Raw genomic sequence first — 16822 nt, forward strand, 5'->3', positions numbered from 1 at the left:
ATCACAACCTTCTTTCCGATCGTCAGTACGGATTCCGTCAGGGACGCTCCACTGGCGATCTTCTCACCTACCTTTCAGACTCCTGGTCATCCTCCTTTCGGGACTTTGGCGAAAGCTTTGCCATTGCTCTTGACATCTCAAAGGCTTTCGATCGAGTCTGGCATAAATCTTTAATTTCCAAACTGCCCTCCTACGGTTTCTATCCTTCTATCTGTGCCTTCATCGCTAGCTTCCTTTCTGGTTGTTCTATAGCCGCTGTTGTAGACGGCCATCGTTCTTCTCCTAGATCTATCAACAGTGGTGTTCCTCAAGGCTCTGTCCTATCACCAACTCTCTTTCTTTTATTCATCAATGATCTTCTAAGCTGTACATCTAACCCTATCCACTCATACACTGATGACTCCACCCTTCACCTTTCCATTCGGTTCCCGCAACGCCCATCTCAACAGTTACTTCAACAAACAAGGGATGAGGCTATGACACACCTAATGTCTGACTTGGCTCGTATCTCTGACTGGGGTAAAAATAATATGGTTGTTTTTAATGCATCTATGACTCAGTTCCTACACCTATCAACCCGACAAAATCTTCCACAGGTATACCCACTAATGTTTAATAATATTTAGCTTAATCCTGCATCATCCTTGAACATGCTTGGGGTTTCATTTACTCGGGACTTATCTTGGAAAGATCATATTACATCTCTTGTAAAATCTGCTTCCAAGAGATTGGGTGTGCTAAGCCGACTCAGCTCTTTCTTTACCCCTGCACAATTGTTGACTCTATACAGGGGTTTTATCCGCCCCTGTGTGGAGTACAACTCTCATGTGTGGGGAGGCTCCCCACATACAGCTCTTCTCAATAGGGTGGAGTCAAAGGCTTTTCGTCTCATTAACTCTCCTCCTCTTACTGACTCCCTTCAACCTCTGTCTCTTCGCCGCACTGTCGCATCTTTATCTCTTTTCTATCGCTACTTTAATGGTCACTGCTCCTCTGAACTGTCTGCTTGCATTCCTCCGCCTCTACGACGGGCGCATAGCACCCGTCTGGCAGCAAACTCTCATCCCTTTTCTGTCCAACTCTCTAATGGAAGAGTTAACCGTTACTCCCAGTCTTTCATTTATGCAACAGGTCAGATCTGGAACTGTCTTCCTCTGTCTGTATTTCCTGCTGCCTATGATCTCCAGTCTTTCAAACGCAGTGTGTCCAGGCATCTCAAAATGATCGGATCTTGAATTTGGCTCTCTGTTGCATTTTGTTTTTCTCTTGGAGGGAACTGTTACTGGGGGCCCATGGCCTTTGGTTCCTTCTTCCTCGCATAAGAAAAAAAAAATATAACGGTAGAAGGGGGGGACTGAGGCAGAACACGCTCGTGATCAAACATGCAGCATACTGTGCGTTAAAATTACACAAAGGATGATGAAATCATAGGCTATGTAACACCTCCCCACAAAGAAAAAGAAATTTACAAAGGAAATTTCTTATTACTCTAAAACAATCTGTCTAAAGTCTAGATAAGCAATCTGCAATAACATTTTCTTTCCTAGTGTTACAAAACATGAGATCTCCCTAGCACGTTCAGTCATAGGTACTTGCCAGTATCCCTTTAACAAATCAAACTTACTTATGTACCTAGCCTTTCCGATCTTGTCTATGCAATCTTCCACGCGAGGGAGAGGGTAAGTGTCTGTTCTGGTTATCTGATTAACACGTCTGTAGTTGATGCAAAGCCGCTGTGACCCACCTGGCTTAGGGACTAGAGTGACAGGAGAACTCCACTCGCTCTGACAGGGCTCAATCATCTTGTGGTCCAACAGGTAGCTAAGCTCCTTCTGGATGAGAGGAACTTTCACTGGGTTCACACGGTAAGGAGGCAATTTAATTGGCTTTGCGTCTCCAACATCGACATCATGCATCAACACAGTGGTTCTTCCTGGAGTGGCACGGAACACTTGCGGGTACTCCTGCAGTAATGCCGAAAACTCCTGCCTTTCCTCGGGAGGTAGATGAGAAAGCTTAGTCTGGAGATCATTCATGATATCAGGATTCTTCCCCAAACTATCACTCAGGCTCATACTGCATGGGAGAGCTTCACTTGCAGACTCGGGTGGAACAGCTACAGTGCAGACTGGATTATTTTTGTCCCGCCTGTGATATAACTTTAGCATGTTGATGTGACATAGTTGCTTGTTCTTTCTACGATCTGGTGTGGCGATGACATAGTTGACATCACTGAGTTTCTTCTCCACGAAATAAGGACCACTAAACTTGGCTTGAAGAGGTTGCCCATGAACCGGTAGCAGAATCAAAACCTGATCTCCTGGCTGAAAGTGGCGTAACCTGGACTTCTTATCATACCAAGTCTTCAGCTTCTCCTGAGCAGCTCCTAAATTCTCTCTCGCCAACTGTAAAGCAGTGGACAGCCGTTCTTTGAACTTCATCACATACTCCAGCAGGTTGACGTCATCTTCCTCCAACAGCCAGCATTTTTTCAGTAGCTTAAGGGGTCCTCTTACTTCATGGCCAAACAGTAGTTCAAAAGGTGAGAAGCCCAGTGATTCATTTGGAGATTCTCTTGCGGCAAACACAACGAATGGAAGACCTTTATCCCAGTCTTTCTGATGTTCCAAACAGTATTTCTTGAGCATCGATATGAGTGTTTGATGATATCTCTCCAACGCTCCTTGAGTCTGGGGATGGTAAGCTGAAGACGTGATCTGGGTGATGCCCAACTCTTTCAGAGACTGCTTGAAAACATTTGACATGAAATTACTTCCTCGGTCTGACTGTACCTCCTTGGGCAGACCAAACTTTGTGAAGAACCCTAGCATTTCCTTAACCACGTTCTTTGCCGAGATATTTCTAAGTGGAATGGCTTCAGGATAACGAGTAGCCATATCAATCAGGGTCAACACATAAGAAAATCCTGAAGAAGTCTTAGGAAGAGGGCCCACAATATCCACCAACACACGGGTGAAAGGCGCCTCAAAAGGAGGAATGGGAACTAGAGGTGCAACCTTTTCGGTCTGATCACACTTCCCCACAACTTGACAGGTGTGACAAGACTTACAATACCAGGAAACATCCCTGAAGATACCTGGCCAGTAGAAGTGTTTCAAATTGCGTGCCACAGTCTTCCTCACTCCAAGGTGTCCTGCCAAACTGGAATCATGAGCCACTCTAATGATATCCTGCCTACAAACACGAGGGATGACAGCTTGATGTACAACCTCCCATTCACAGTCGGCTGATGCTGTTGGGGGTCTCCACTTCCTCATAAGTACTCCTGACTTTATATAATAACAAGTAGAAGCACCGGCTGACTCTTCTTCACTGCAAGCAGAGTTAGCTAGACCTTTCAACTCAGGGTCAGCAACCTGCAACTCAATCAACTCTTGACGAGACAAATTATCAACACTACGGGGTACTGCCTCATCTGGTGAGTGGTCCAAATTAGCAAGAAAAGTGTCAGCTAGGATAACATCATCATCATCATTATCCTCTAAGTCACCAGTACCTTTAGACTTAGCCCTAGTGACAGCACATGCAGGGAACACATCAGGGACATCACAATCCTGGGCTGCAGCCACTGGCTCACTAGACAACTGAGGAGCTGGACAAAGTTGACTTCCACCAATATCATTTCCAAGTAAGAAAGTTACACCTGACATTGGGAGTGTCTCAACCAACCCAACCATAACGGAACCATTAACAAAACCAGACTCTAAATTCACTCTGCACAGAGGGACAGAGAAGTAATTATTCCCTACACCTTGTAAGATTACAGTTTCATCAGAGGAATTAACATTAGAGCCTAGAACACTGGTCAGCATAAGGGATTGGCAAGCACCTGTATCACGATATATTTGAACTGATTTCCTGTCATTACTGTCCAGAGGACTGACAAAACCATCAGACAGGAAATTAGCACATGAACTCTTGAGAGTGTCACCCACGTTACTGCTCAAAAGAGGAGCTCCATCATGAGAATTTAAGTCACCCCTCAAAGCAGGTTCAGTTAACTCAGTTAAAGCATTCTGGGAACTCTCAAGAGTGGACACTAGACCAATTGACTGAATATTTAAAGACTCCTTTTAGTTCACATCATGCTGTCTCCTGAAACATTTCTCCGTAGTATGACCAAGTTTACTACAATAAGTACATTTACTTTTCTGAAATCTAGAGGTGCAGCTGGTATTTACTTCCTGAGAAACATCATCTTTATTCTCTTTCCTGTTACCTGTACTCTGAGTAGAGGCAACGTACTTACTCTCAGCTTTCCCTTTTTCTTTACGTAGAATATCTCTTGTGAGTGAGAACATATTCATCAGCTAAAACTGCAGCATCAGACAAATTATCTATTCTTTTCTCATCAAGATATAGGCTTACATCTTTATAAATACACCTCTTGAAGTCCTCCAGCAAAATCATCTGCTTAAATTTACCAAAATCAGAATCCACATTCTTAGAATTTAACCACTGCTCTAACAGATCTTCTTTGATTTTTGCATACTCAACATGGGATTGCTTATCTTGCTTGTAAGTTGTCCTAAATTTTACTCTATAAGCTTCAGGAACAAGCTCATAGGCCTTAAGAATCAAGCTCTTAACTACATCATAATTATCAGATTGATCCTGAGGCAAAGATGCATAAGTTACTTGAGCTTTACCGGTGAGAACAGTTTGAAGGAGTACTGGCCAATACTCCTTGGGCCAATTAAAACCTGTAGCTACCCTCTCAAACAACTGAAAATACTTTGTTAAATCAGATTCATTAAAAGGAGGGGCAAGTTTAACATTTTTAGCCACATCAAAATCATCAGAGCTAGATGATCCAGTTCCACCTTGTTTCATGCGATACTCATGGTCTGCCTGAATCCTGGCAAGTTCAATTTGTGCCTGAGCCTGTACCTGTGCCTCTTGAATACGAGCATTTGCCCGAAATTCAGCCTCCTTAAGACAAGCCTCCTTAGCCTGAGACTCAGCCTCCTTAGCACGTGCTTGAAATTCAGCTTTCTTCACACGAGCCCCTTGCAGGGCTAGCTGTAACTTAGCTATTTCAATCTGCGTTTGCTCATTTGGAGGAGTTATTACATTAAACAAGCTTTCATTAATCATGTCAACAATTTGATCTTTAGAATGATGAGAGCGAACAGCAATTCCCAATTGTTGAGCAACAAGCTTAAGTTCATTCTTTGTTCTGTTTTCTACATCACACACTGTTTGCACATTTGACAAAAAATCTTTGGCTTCATCAAGTGTAGTAATAGTAGACATCATGAATAAGTAACAGTCACAAAATATTAAGCAATATCCTTGTGATAATATCCTGAATATCCTGATAAGAGGTCGCCAAATTTATGTTACGGAACAGAGAAAGATAATGTACACTTTAAGTGAGAATACTAAAAATCACTACTGTCCCGTAAAGTTCCAGGTTCAAAACAAAAGAGTTAGGTAAAATTACAAGTTAAAGTTTAATGCTCAAACTAACAACAAAACATTCAGGACTCATAAGGATAATGTAATGGCAAAAAAAACAGGTTAAATATATGGTTAACTGCAATAGCCTCTATTAACACGAAATTAGCAAGAGTAAATTTATCTAAGTCAGCCCTGATAAAATGAAAATACACTGGGTAATGCTCAGTTAATGAAAGATAAATATTACAGATACAAAATAATATTAAAACTGACTGACAAAAAGAACCTTTACATAAATCACAAAAAAACCTTACTAGGCCTAAGAATTAACCCTATGCTACACAGCACAAGAAAAAATGCAACAACAGTTATACTCAAAGTACACAGCTGCTAGATGGTTGGAGACTTCCGGAGCACTCACAACAATAAGTGTACAGAGGAGGACAGAGATGTGAACAAAATGAGGAGCAGATCTAAGTGGCAATGATGCAGAGACTGAGCTCATTATATAGGGGCCGGCAGAGCTTGATACAACTTGTAAGAAGGACGCGCAAATGAAGCCTAGGGGACAAAGAGCTGACAATCCTGCTCTGAACAACAGAAAGGACGACTTACTCTACTATAACGGTAGAAGGGGGGGACTGAGGCAGAACACGCTCGTGATCAAACATGCAGCATACTGTGCGTTAAAATTACACAAAGGATGATGAAATCATAGGCTATGTAACAATATATATACTGAACAACCATGGGAACATTAGACAACCTTGTCACGCACCCACACCGATCGTGAACCTTTCACTTAGATGCCCAGTAATCCTTACACATGCTTCACTACCGTCATAAAAACTCCTGACGGCACCAAGCAGATTACCATCTACACCGTACATGGGCAAAATGTTTCATAATCCTTCTCTGTCTATTTTGCCATATGCTTTTTCCAGATCCGCGAATGCCATAAACACCTTATAGTTCTTCTAGCAAGCCTTCTTCACTGTCTGTCTCACTGCAAATATTTGATCCACACGTCCTCTGCCACTCGTAAAGCCATCCTGTTCACCACTTATTAGGACTTATGATATATCTCTTACTTTCTCTATAATAATTATTCCATATTCCTTCCGTACGACACTCAATAAATTTATGCAACGATAATTTGTGCACTGGCTTCGGTCACCTTTATTTTTATACAGGGGTACAATCACAGCCTTTTTCTAATTGGCTGGCACAGTCTCACTCATCCATGCCTTCTTACATATTTCCAGCAAGCACTTTATTCCGCTCTCTCCGCTACACTTAATCATCTCTGCACACATCTCTTCAACCACAGCTACTTTTCCATTTTTCAGCCGCTTCACAACACTCTTCGCCTGTGCGAGCGTCACATCTCCTGGAACTGAATGCCTTCTCTGCACGCCCCCTAAACCAATCATGTTTACAGCCGCTCTGCTGTCTTTATTCCCATTCATCAGGCTTTGAAAATATTCTTTCCATCTGGTCCCCACTTCATCCCCATGGGTTAGTTATCTACCACCTACATCCTTCACACCATCACAATTCTTTCTGCTTTCACTTCTACATTTCCGCACCTCTTTCCAGAATAACTTCCTATTTTCAGAGTAGTTTGCACTCATTTTTCTTCCTTGATCATCATTTGCCTCCTTTTTCCTCTTCAGTAGTCTCCTTACGTGCTTCTTGCTCTCAGTATTCTCAGTTCTTATTTCAACTTAACCCATGTCCTGTAACCACTCTAGCCACTTCTTCCTCTTTTCTTCCACCGCTCTCTTAACCTCATTATCCCACCATGCCGTACCCTTCTTCTTTGTTGTTACTCTTGCAACAGCACACACTGCTTTAGCATTGCTAACTAAACAATCCCTATATGCATTGCACAAGCTGTCCTGATCCATTTCATTCCAGTTCACTGATTCTAACTCCTGCTCTACTTTGGTCCTGTAATCATCTGCCATTTCTTTGATCCTCAGCTTCTCAACTTTCAGTCTTTCTCCCTGACTGCTCCTCTCTCTCCTGATCCACCTCGCTCCTCTCAGCTTGATCTTGCATACCATAATCATATGATCTGACAGAGCACAGCGTTCTCTTACGGCCCTGGTGTCATATATATAAGGTACATCTATATGTTCGTGGTAGGTGGGGACGTTCACCATCCACTCACTCGACGTAGTGCTGCTTAGAGTGTCTGCATTTCTCTCTCTTCCTTTCTTCCTCTTCTATCTTTCTTTCCTTCAATCTTTTCCCTTCTTTCTGAAAACTGTTGACTTTACACTCCCTCTTTTGTCTTTCTTTCCTTCATTCTTTTCTCTCCCTTCTGCCTATGGGCGACTCTACACTGACTGACAAGCCAAATAGTTTCATGTACACCAGGAAGCCATTTACTATACTGAATGGTAACCAAATAACCAAATTATGGCGACTGGTGCTTTAGTGGGTAAATAAGGCACTCCAATTGGATTGAGCCTGTGTAGGTTTATACCCAAGGGATGGTTGAGTTTTACTGCTCACGTAATGCCACTCAGGGATGAGTGAGGCTGGTCACTGTCATCTTAAATGCCAGGACCAACTTGGCTAGCCCCGGGCTCCTACGCTTCTCAGGGGACAAAAAAGGATTGGATGATGGATGGATGAATATCTATATGTGTGTGTGTGTGTGTGTGTGTATATATATATATATATATATATATATATATATATATATATATATATATATAGATAGATAGATAGATAGATAGATAGATAGATGTGTGTGTGTGTGAGTGTGTACAGGTATGTACGAGGTGCATTCCAGAAGTTTCGAGACTCGTCTGGGAGAGCCACTTCTAACTGTCCTAGATTATTGTCACTTTAATATATTATTACTATACATCTAAAAGCAAACATGCCAAATTTTGTTTTTCCAGGTTGAAGGAGACGGCTGTTACAGTACTTTAAACACACCCTACTATCCACCGCTTGTCACAGCTGACTAGTTCGCAGAATGCAGTCGGGATGTGAAGACAGTTTGGAAGCTCGCTATGCAATAAAGTTTTGTGTTAAACTGGGCAAAAACGCTACAGAAACTTATGAAATGATCCAGACTCTTATGGATTAACTTGTATAAGCAGAGCATCTGTTTTTCGCTGGCACAAGAGGTTCCAGGACGGCAGAGAGGAGGTGAGAGACGATGAGAGGTGCGGGACGGAGAGGGACGTCAGAACGCCAGAGTCGGTTGAGAAAATTCGCAATTTTCTGGACTAGGACCTTCGTGTATCTATTCTGACAATAAGTACAGAGTGTGGAGTCGGTGTGGCAACTGTACACAGAATTCTTCATGAAGATCTGAACATGAGCAAAAAATGTGCAAAGTTTGTTCCCAGGGTGCTTAGTGAAGAACGGAAGGAAAGACGTTTTGGTGACAGCAGGGAGATGGTTGAGCTCATTACCTCGAATCCGAGTGCTCTTGGGTCTCTGGTGACCTGTGACGAAAACTGGATCTACTGTTATGATCCAGAGACCAAGAGACAGAGTTCCCAATGCAAGCATTTTGACTCCTCCAGACCCAAGAAGGCCAGGCAGAGCAAGTCCACTGGGAAGCTCATGATGATCCCCTTCTTCGACATCAAGGGCATCATCTACATCCACTGGGTTCCCTCCAGCCAGACGGTCAACAAAGAATACTATGTGGAGGTTTTGCGGAAGTTCAGGAAGAGATTTCGTTGCAACAGGCCAGAGCTCTTCAAAGCAGGTCGATGGTACCTGCACCAGGACGATGCACCAGTCCACAGTTCCATCCTGGTGACCAACTACTTGACAGAGATGGGCGTCAAGACTGTCCTTCACCCTCCCTACAGTCCACACCATGCCCCCTGCGACTTCTGGTTATTCCCCAAGCTGAAGGAGAACCTCAGGAGGAGTCGTTTTGAAGACGTTGAGGAGATGAAGGAGGCTGTGACAAGGGTCCTAGACACCTTCATTTTGGAGGACTATGAGGGGTCCTTCAAGAAGTGGCTGGAGTGCTACAACAAGTGCACTGAAGTTGGAGGGTCCTACTTTGAGGGAGATTAGAGTTTTGTACTTTCTTAAGTAAATAAATGTCTCTCCTAAAAAAGTCTCAAAACTTCTGGAATGCACCTCGTATTATACTGACCTGGGCTCTACAGAAGGGGAGACAGCACTTTTCTGGTCCCCTTTGTCCCCACTATTGGAAACACACTGATTAGGCATAACGTCTGAATCCTGTTCTACTTGCTATACAGTCGGGATCTAATTCTCTTGTGATGATATGTATCATGTGTAGATGGAACCATATGACGTCAGTACTTCTGCTGTGGTGGAATGTACTGTTGTATGTGAGTTGTGTTGTCTACATACAGGTGAATGTATTATAGCAGCAGGTACAGTATGTAGTACTGGCCAGCTCCATGCTGCCCTTATTGTTAGACGCGTTATCTTTCTTGTATTCCTTTTTTTTTTTTTCATGTTTAATTGTGGCAGGTAATTCCAGCCTTCAGAATTAACCGATTCCTACCAAACCTGGACACAATATCCAGCCTATGACGTAGTTGTGTCCGCTAGATTTTGGTTGCTAGGCTACTACCCGTTGCCAAGCAAAGGCCAAGAAATCGCTATATTCATACTTTTCTCATTTTGAGCTATTGAAAGCTGACTTGTGAAGGCGTAATCTTAAGGTCATTCCCAATCAGAAGTGTGCCATCCATTTTCCCATTTCTCCTCTAGTTTTTGAGTGGCAACCCTGCGAAAGTTCGCCTCAGTGTCCGTAGCAACATGTATCAGTTTTTAAAAAATGCTGTCCTAGTTCCCCAGTGGCTTAATGGACTTGAATGAAAGTTTTCATGTTTATAGACATTCACTAGTACAACAACTTTCTACTGTACACCTATGCACTACATTGGCCAGGTCAGGGGTCAAAGGTCATCAAATGCAAAAATTTTGAAAATAGTTAAAATTATTACTATGCTCATGGAAAATGGTATGGTTCCAAAGATTATTAAGCAACGACCATGATGCTTGGGTGGAATGCTGGACAGGTACCTTCATATAAAAATGACATTTAGTGTCGAAACTCACTTCCAGTTACTGGCAGCACCACCTAGAAATTCTACCTCTGGTGGGCCAGTCTGCGAATTTCAAGTTCGCTATCTCCACAGTGGGTGGGTGGAATCATATGAAACTCTGCATGCTTATAGAAGTTAATGAGTACTACAATTGTGCTTCGTACATGCATAACCCATATCCGCCAGGTCAGGGGACAGAGTTCATCAAGTGCAGAAAATATGAAAAGCACTAAAAATACGGCCTTGCTCCTGTGAAATGCTAAGGCTCCGAAGATTATTAAGTCAGGGCCATGATTTTTGAGTGGAATGTTGCATTGGAATACCTCCATGTAGATATGACTTTAGTGTCAAAACTCACTTTCAGTCGTTGACAAAGCTTGGTCCGCTTAAAGCTGGCCATCGTCGCCCACTGGCTTGTTTATAGGAGTGTTTTATTGGTTTGTGTGCATGTCTGGCGAGCCAAGTTACGGACAAATGAATTGTCCTGAGTTTTTTGAGAGACACATATTATGACTGATATATATTTGAGATATAAAACATATTGCCGCAACGTAATTATGTTTTTTATTTAAATATTTTGTTTATTGTGCACTAACAATATACAGTACCAACCTTCCACTCACTCCACCACTCAGCTATCAACAGTATGTTTCTGTTACAAAAGAATTATGATATGCAATTTTGTGGGAGATGATTAGCCTGTAAGATGGAGCACAGAATTTCCGAGACTATAATGGTGAGCGGATGTTTGTGTTGCTGTTTTTTTTTTTTTTACAATCGGAAAATAATTATCTTACTTGTTTTCCCGTTTCCCATTTCTGGATCCTTTCTGCTTTATGTATATTAGAAAGTTAAGATTATGATGCTGATGCTGATGATGATGATGACAGGGAAAACTTTGGATATTTTCTGGGGGGATTGGAGTTGGGAGGTGCACACTCCTCAGCATATTTGTTTGCTTTCCTTTGGTGCTCGTGACCTACTTGAACGTACAGTACATCTGTGCACAGGCGATTAAAAATAATTGGCACACGTATTAATTTTGACTGTCGAGGATGGCGGCTACTCTCCTTTAACAGGAAAACTAATATAGTTCCTATGGTGGTTGCCACATAACTAAGTCTTCAAGTGTACTCATAAAAAACTCGATTTCTTAATGTTGAAAACTTCCGAATATATTCTTGCCATTTGGGATCTGAAGATCTAAGACTGAGCCTTCTTCCACGAAACCCCAAATGTGTTTTCTCTGCTGTAAGCTAATTCGTTTAGCCTTTATTTACGGCCAGGCAAAATTCCGCACTATTATCCAGACTACTGTGTATAATTTTCTGGTGGTGAGTCTAGGCCAGGAACTGTGGCCCCTCCCAGTAACTTTGCAAACTATGTATACCGAACCCCTAGCTTTCTTTTTTCTATCTATTGCCAGACGGCTTAATTCCGTAAGGGGTGGCCACAAACAAATTGCCTCCATGTCGCCCTGTCTCCCGCCATTTCACTGTCCTGCTTCCAGCTCACACCCCCATCTCTCATATACCTCTCCACTCCATCCCTCCATGTCATCCTTCGCCTCCCCCTCCCTCTCCCCCCTTCCACCTCAGTCACATACACCGTACTCGTCACTCTCTCGCTCTCTATCCTCTCCACATGGCCAAACCACCTAAATGTGTTTCTCCTGACGAATCCTATCACATCCACAGCCACACCACAAAGCTTCTTCACTTCCTCATTTGTCAGTCTGTCTCTCCATGTGACTCCACATGCTTCTCTCAAATAACTCATTTCCAATGCTTTCACCCTTGACTTATGTCCATCCAACAAGGAGGAAGCTTCACTTTCTATACGTTACAGTTGGTATCACAATACTGCCATGCAGTAACTTTTTCACTTCCATGCTCACTTCCCTGTTTCTTATCATTGCTTTCAAAGAACCTAACTTTCTTCTGCGCAAATAATCGACACTAACCTGGAAACTGTGCCCATGCGTGGTGTACAAACAAGTAGACTGACATTTAGAAATAATATGCCGTGGCACTGTAATCATACACAAACCTCCGGACCCATTGTCTCTGAGTGACGTTTAATATCATTGTTATGTTCGGTTAACGACTAACAGATTCTTTCAGCCATACTGTCACTGGCATATTAGTTCCCCGATAAGTTAACCTCTAATATATCCGCCACGTTCGTATATTTGTAAATACTTTAAAAATAAAATGTATGTTAACATCATATATATATATAAATAAATGTAAGGTGTTAATGAGCTCTAATATGGGAAGCTTTAACTAAAGGTGAAGGAATATGGAGGCTTCTTAACCAGCGAGAATAAAGCACCCTGTCTGCACCTACCTTCTGGTTTCCCCATCCAACGATATCTTCTGGTTCCTTTATATGCTGGTTGCCACTCTGATCGAGCATTTGGTTTGACAGGACATTTTCTGAACTTTCTGCTTGGGTTCAGTTATCCTAACCATGAGTTAATGCTGCAGTTACCATTCTGTTACCTTCTATTTTTTATAACTCTCCATCAGACAGCACTCAAAATAAACAGTTGATGATACTGGATTTATGCGCGGCTGGTAATTTTGGAGTACTTAAAAATCAGAGTAGTGAAATAAGACAATATGATTCATTGCAGCATAACAGAAAACTATCTTTAAACTAGTACGGTAGAAAGAATAGTGTTGAAAAACTTTCTTGTGTTTCTGAATGTTGATATTGTCACTAGATCTCAGTTTTTATGACGGCCCTCTACATGAACTGGTCATATGACATGTGTAGTAGGAAGGGTCCTAGAACGTAAGTGGTGTGCAATGTGTAATGTTTGCGGTGGGTAAAGGTGTAGGAAGGGTGTTAGAGATTAAAGAAAGCTTGGTGGTCAGAGATGGTGAGAGGCAAAGATGTCAATCGCGTGATATTCTGGGAATCCTTCTGTGTTCCTGTGTCTCATACTTTTACCCTGGAAGACTAACCTACGGCACATTCACCCATCTTTGTTTTGACGTACACAGTGATTGGGAGGTAGGTTAAGGAAGTGAGGCAGACAGGGACACAACATTTCTGTGCTATTATAGGTTTATCATGTATACTACTCAGAATTCCTTCATTACTAGCGACATTCCCCAAGCACAAGAAAGTTACCTGGCTGTTAAATTATCAAGAGTAGCGACCTCCTCTCTCCCTTCACTCATCTCTCTCCCCTCTCTCCTTCCAAATGCCAGACCTCTATTACTCTGACGGGAGGGCCATCGCATTATGATAATATGTATGCCAGAGGATCAACTAAGTCGTGGTATAGTTGGTCGTGGCAAGAAATGATAAAGAAAATAGAGAGGGTCTTTGGTCCGTTGTAGAAAATATCCACCTGAAACTTCCGGCCTGAAATTTAGGTGAGTTACTATAAGATTTGGGAACAGGGAGAGAAACAAAGAAAAATTATGCCCTCCCCCACCCCCCACCCCACGGAAAAAACAAAATGAAGAGGAAAACAATGGAACAGGCTAAGTGAAGATGTGACACATGACAGGCAGGAAAATGCAAGTGTTCAGGATTGACATGTTTACTAGTTGTAGAGGGCGGTTTTATGATGTGATTATTAGATTATATTCTCGTAACGATTATATAATACTTTTTTGTGTCATTTATCAATTAATAATAACATATACTTTGAGTGAAGGCTCTGAGAGCGGTGAAGGGATGGAAAAACACTAGTAATGTTGTTTGCATGGCGTTTCTATGATATTATTGATAGACCTGGTCATGGCCATTCACATCATTCACGACACTGCCACATTTTACTTTTTATATGACGTCATTTTTCTGGGCTTGGAGTGGCACCACCGTCACCAGCCGCTTCATAACTTAGTGTTTATCTTTGCCGTCAGTGCCATATTTTCTCGTTATCTTGGCGTGATGGTGGGACGGTGAACCAGTTGATGGCAGGACTTACCTCTTCACCACTAGCATGGAACGAGTCTGAGTTCAGAAGACAGCTGGGGCTGTATGAGAGGATGAATTTGACTGTAACAACAGGGGTCAGATGTTTTTTATTTGCATCACATAAACACCTAGTAGCTACTGAAGATTATTTAGCCTTAACTCATAATTAACCCCTAAAGTCCAATGTAAACTCTGACACTATGCTTACTGTACCCAGGGATATTTTCATTTTGTTTTCAAAGTACCTAAAACATTTAATAAAACACACAACGTGGAGGTAAAAAAAAGGAGGTCACTTTGGAGCAGCAGCGAGGCTGGGTGCCACTTAACACGCGAGTCTGTGCCTAGGACTGGATGTCTGCATAGGCTGGGGAAGCCCAAACACGATGAGGTAACCCTACTTATCCCCATACCTCGCTTCAATTCCCCACTCATCCTACTTACGTATAGTGCACTTATTTTATTTATATTCATATCTCACTACAGGGGTTCCACTCATTACTATATGGTTATTTTGGTCATAACACTTGTTCTCTGCACCATAGTTCTGCTTATCTTCTAAAATTTGCATATATTATTGCTCTTATTTCTCAAAAATCTTTATTCACCAATGGATGTTTGTCCTACCTTTCTAAATAACACATATTTTCTATACTGACCTTATATTTCTATTTAACCTTTTCTATTTTGATATACAAATGTACATTTCATACACTACTCCCGACACCAGTACCTACTGCCACACATACCATGTGATACTGGAAAAAGCAGAATGGAGAGAAATTCCTTGCAAAGTACCATGTGAGCGGTGATGAAACAGTGGTGAGGGGTGGTTGTCACGAAACAGGCTGAACTGCAATGATGCGGCGTTTGTGTTGCACATGACCCTGGCGACCCAACCTTAATCCCCAGAGTCCGATGCCTCAAAGGACTCTCCCAAAGCACCAACATGGTACGGGATGTCCACGGTTTCTGGAACGTCAACAGGGTCATTATTGAGTGGCAGCAAGGAGCTACGGGAGGAGGCACAGGATGGCAGCCCTGGCAGGTCACTCTCCACGTGGTGACTTCCGTCTTTAGGGTTGGTGGAAGGCAGCGGCATCAAGCAAATCAAAGAGATCGGAATTGGAACTTTTCATTCCTAGTCCTTCTGTGACATGCGATAGACTGCCGATTTCGTCCTCCCACCTCCCCTAGGTTTGTGAGATTAAGTGGTGACAACGGAAATTGACAGTTACTTCAAACCACGGTGGGAAATGCAAACTAGCCATGTCTGTCATCCGGCGGTTCACGAACACTCTTGATATCCGATTACCAGAGCTGTAAGCTGTGTTTTAGATATTATGATGACATTTAAGTGGCAAATGCATAATTTCTGTAGTTTACATGCTACACCATACATTCTGATCACGTTATATATTATTGTAGCTCTTTTTTAATTCTGCCAGATGCTATTTGTATCTTGGGTTCCTTACTACTTACACTTTCCATATTACTCTACTTCTATGAAAATTCTGTCGCATGTTTTTTGTTTTGTATTTCTTACTACATACACTCTTCATTTTGTTTGACATTCACATATATACATCCCCTACAAGTTTCTATCACCCTGCCCATTATTCACCATGTATTCTGAACCTTTCTTGCCTTTCCTATTGTTATTATTCCCTTTGCAATATCTAAACACTTCAAATTCCACTGCAATTTTTCTCTCACGTCGGTTACATGAAAATAGTATTGCATGTGGCTTGGCATCATCATTTTGCAATGTGATTTCGCTTATTCTGGTAAATAATCAACAATGGGCTGGTGTGCACTGATGGGGTGCCTGTAATGTCCAGATGTCACAGAGTCTACTTCATTTCAACAAGTCCCGCTTTCACACAACCATATCAGGAACTTATTATATGTGTGTGTGTTTCAACCAGAGGCACCCTGGTTGTATGAGTACTGAAAGCATGATATTACACCCAAGAGAAATATGTTTTCCGTTTCGTCTCTTATAGGAAATGGTGTCAGAAAATTATCTCATTTTAAATATGAATATATTTTCAAAAAATACAGTTCGACTTTTTCGTTGATGCACAAAAGATAATTGACGAAATATAAGTGATACAGATGTTGAAATCATGTAGGGGCAAATCATAAAAGGGCATGGATAGAGGAAAACAAAAGGTAGTTGCGTGTAATATTAGACAGGGAACCATACGAACAGGTAAAGAATGGATTTAAGAGATTCGAAGAGTATGGAATCATTATTTTACAATTAAATTATTTTACAATACTTAACCATGATTGATGTCGGAAATATAAATAGAAAAAAAAATAAAGAAAAAGTAAAAAATGAAAGTTATGAGTACTGAGATATGGAAATTAAAGTATTCTTA

The sequence above is a fragment of the Coenobita brevimanus genome, chromosome 28 (assembly GCF_032717465.1).
Source record: "Coenobita brevimanus isolate Jiangsu-jjx chromosome 28, ASM3271746v2, whole genome shotgun sequence".
In the NCBI taxonomy this organism is placed as follows: Eukaryota; Metazoa; Arthropoda; class Malacostraca; order Decapoda; family Coenobitidae; genus Coenobita; species Coenobita brevimanus.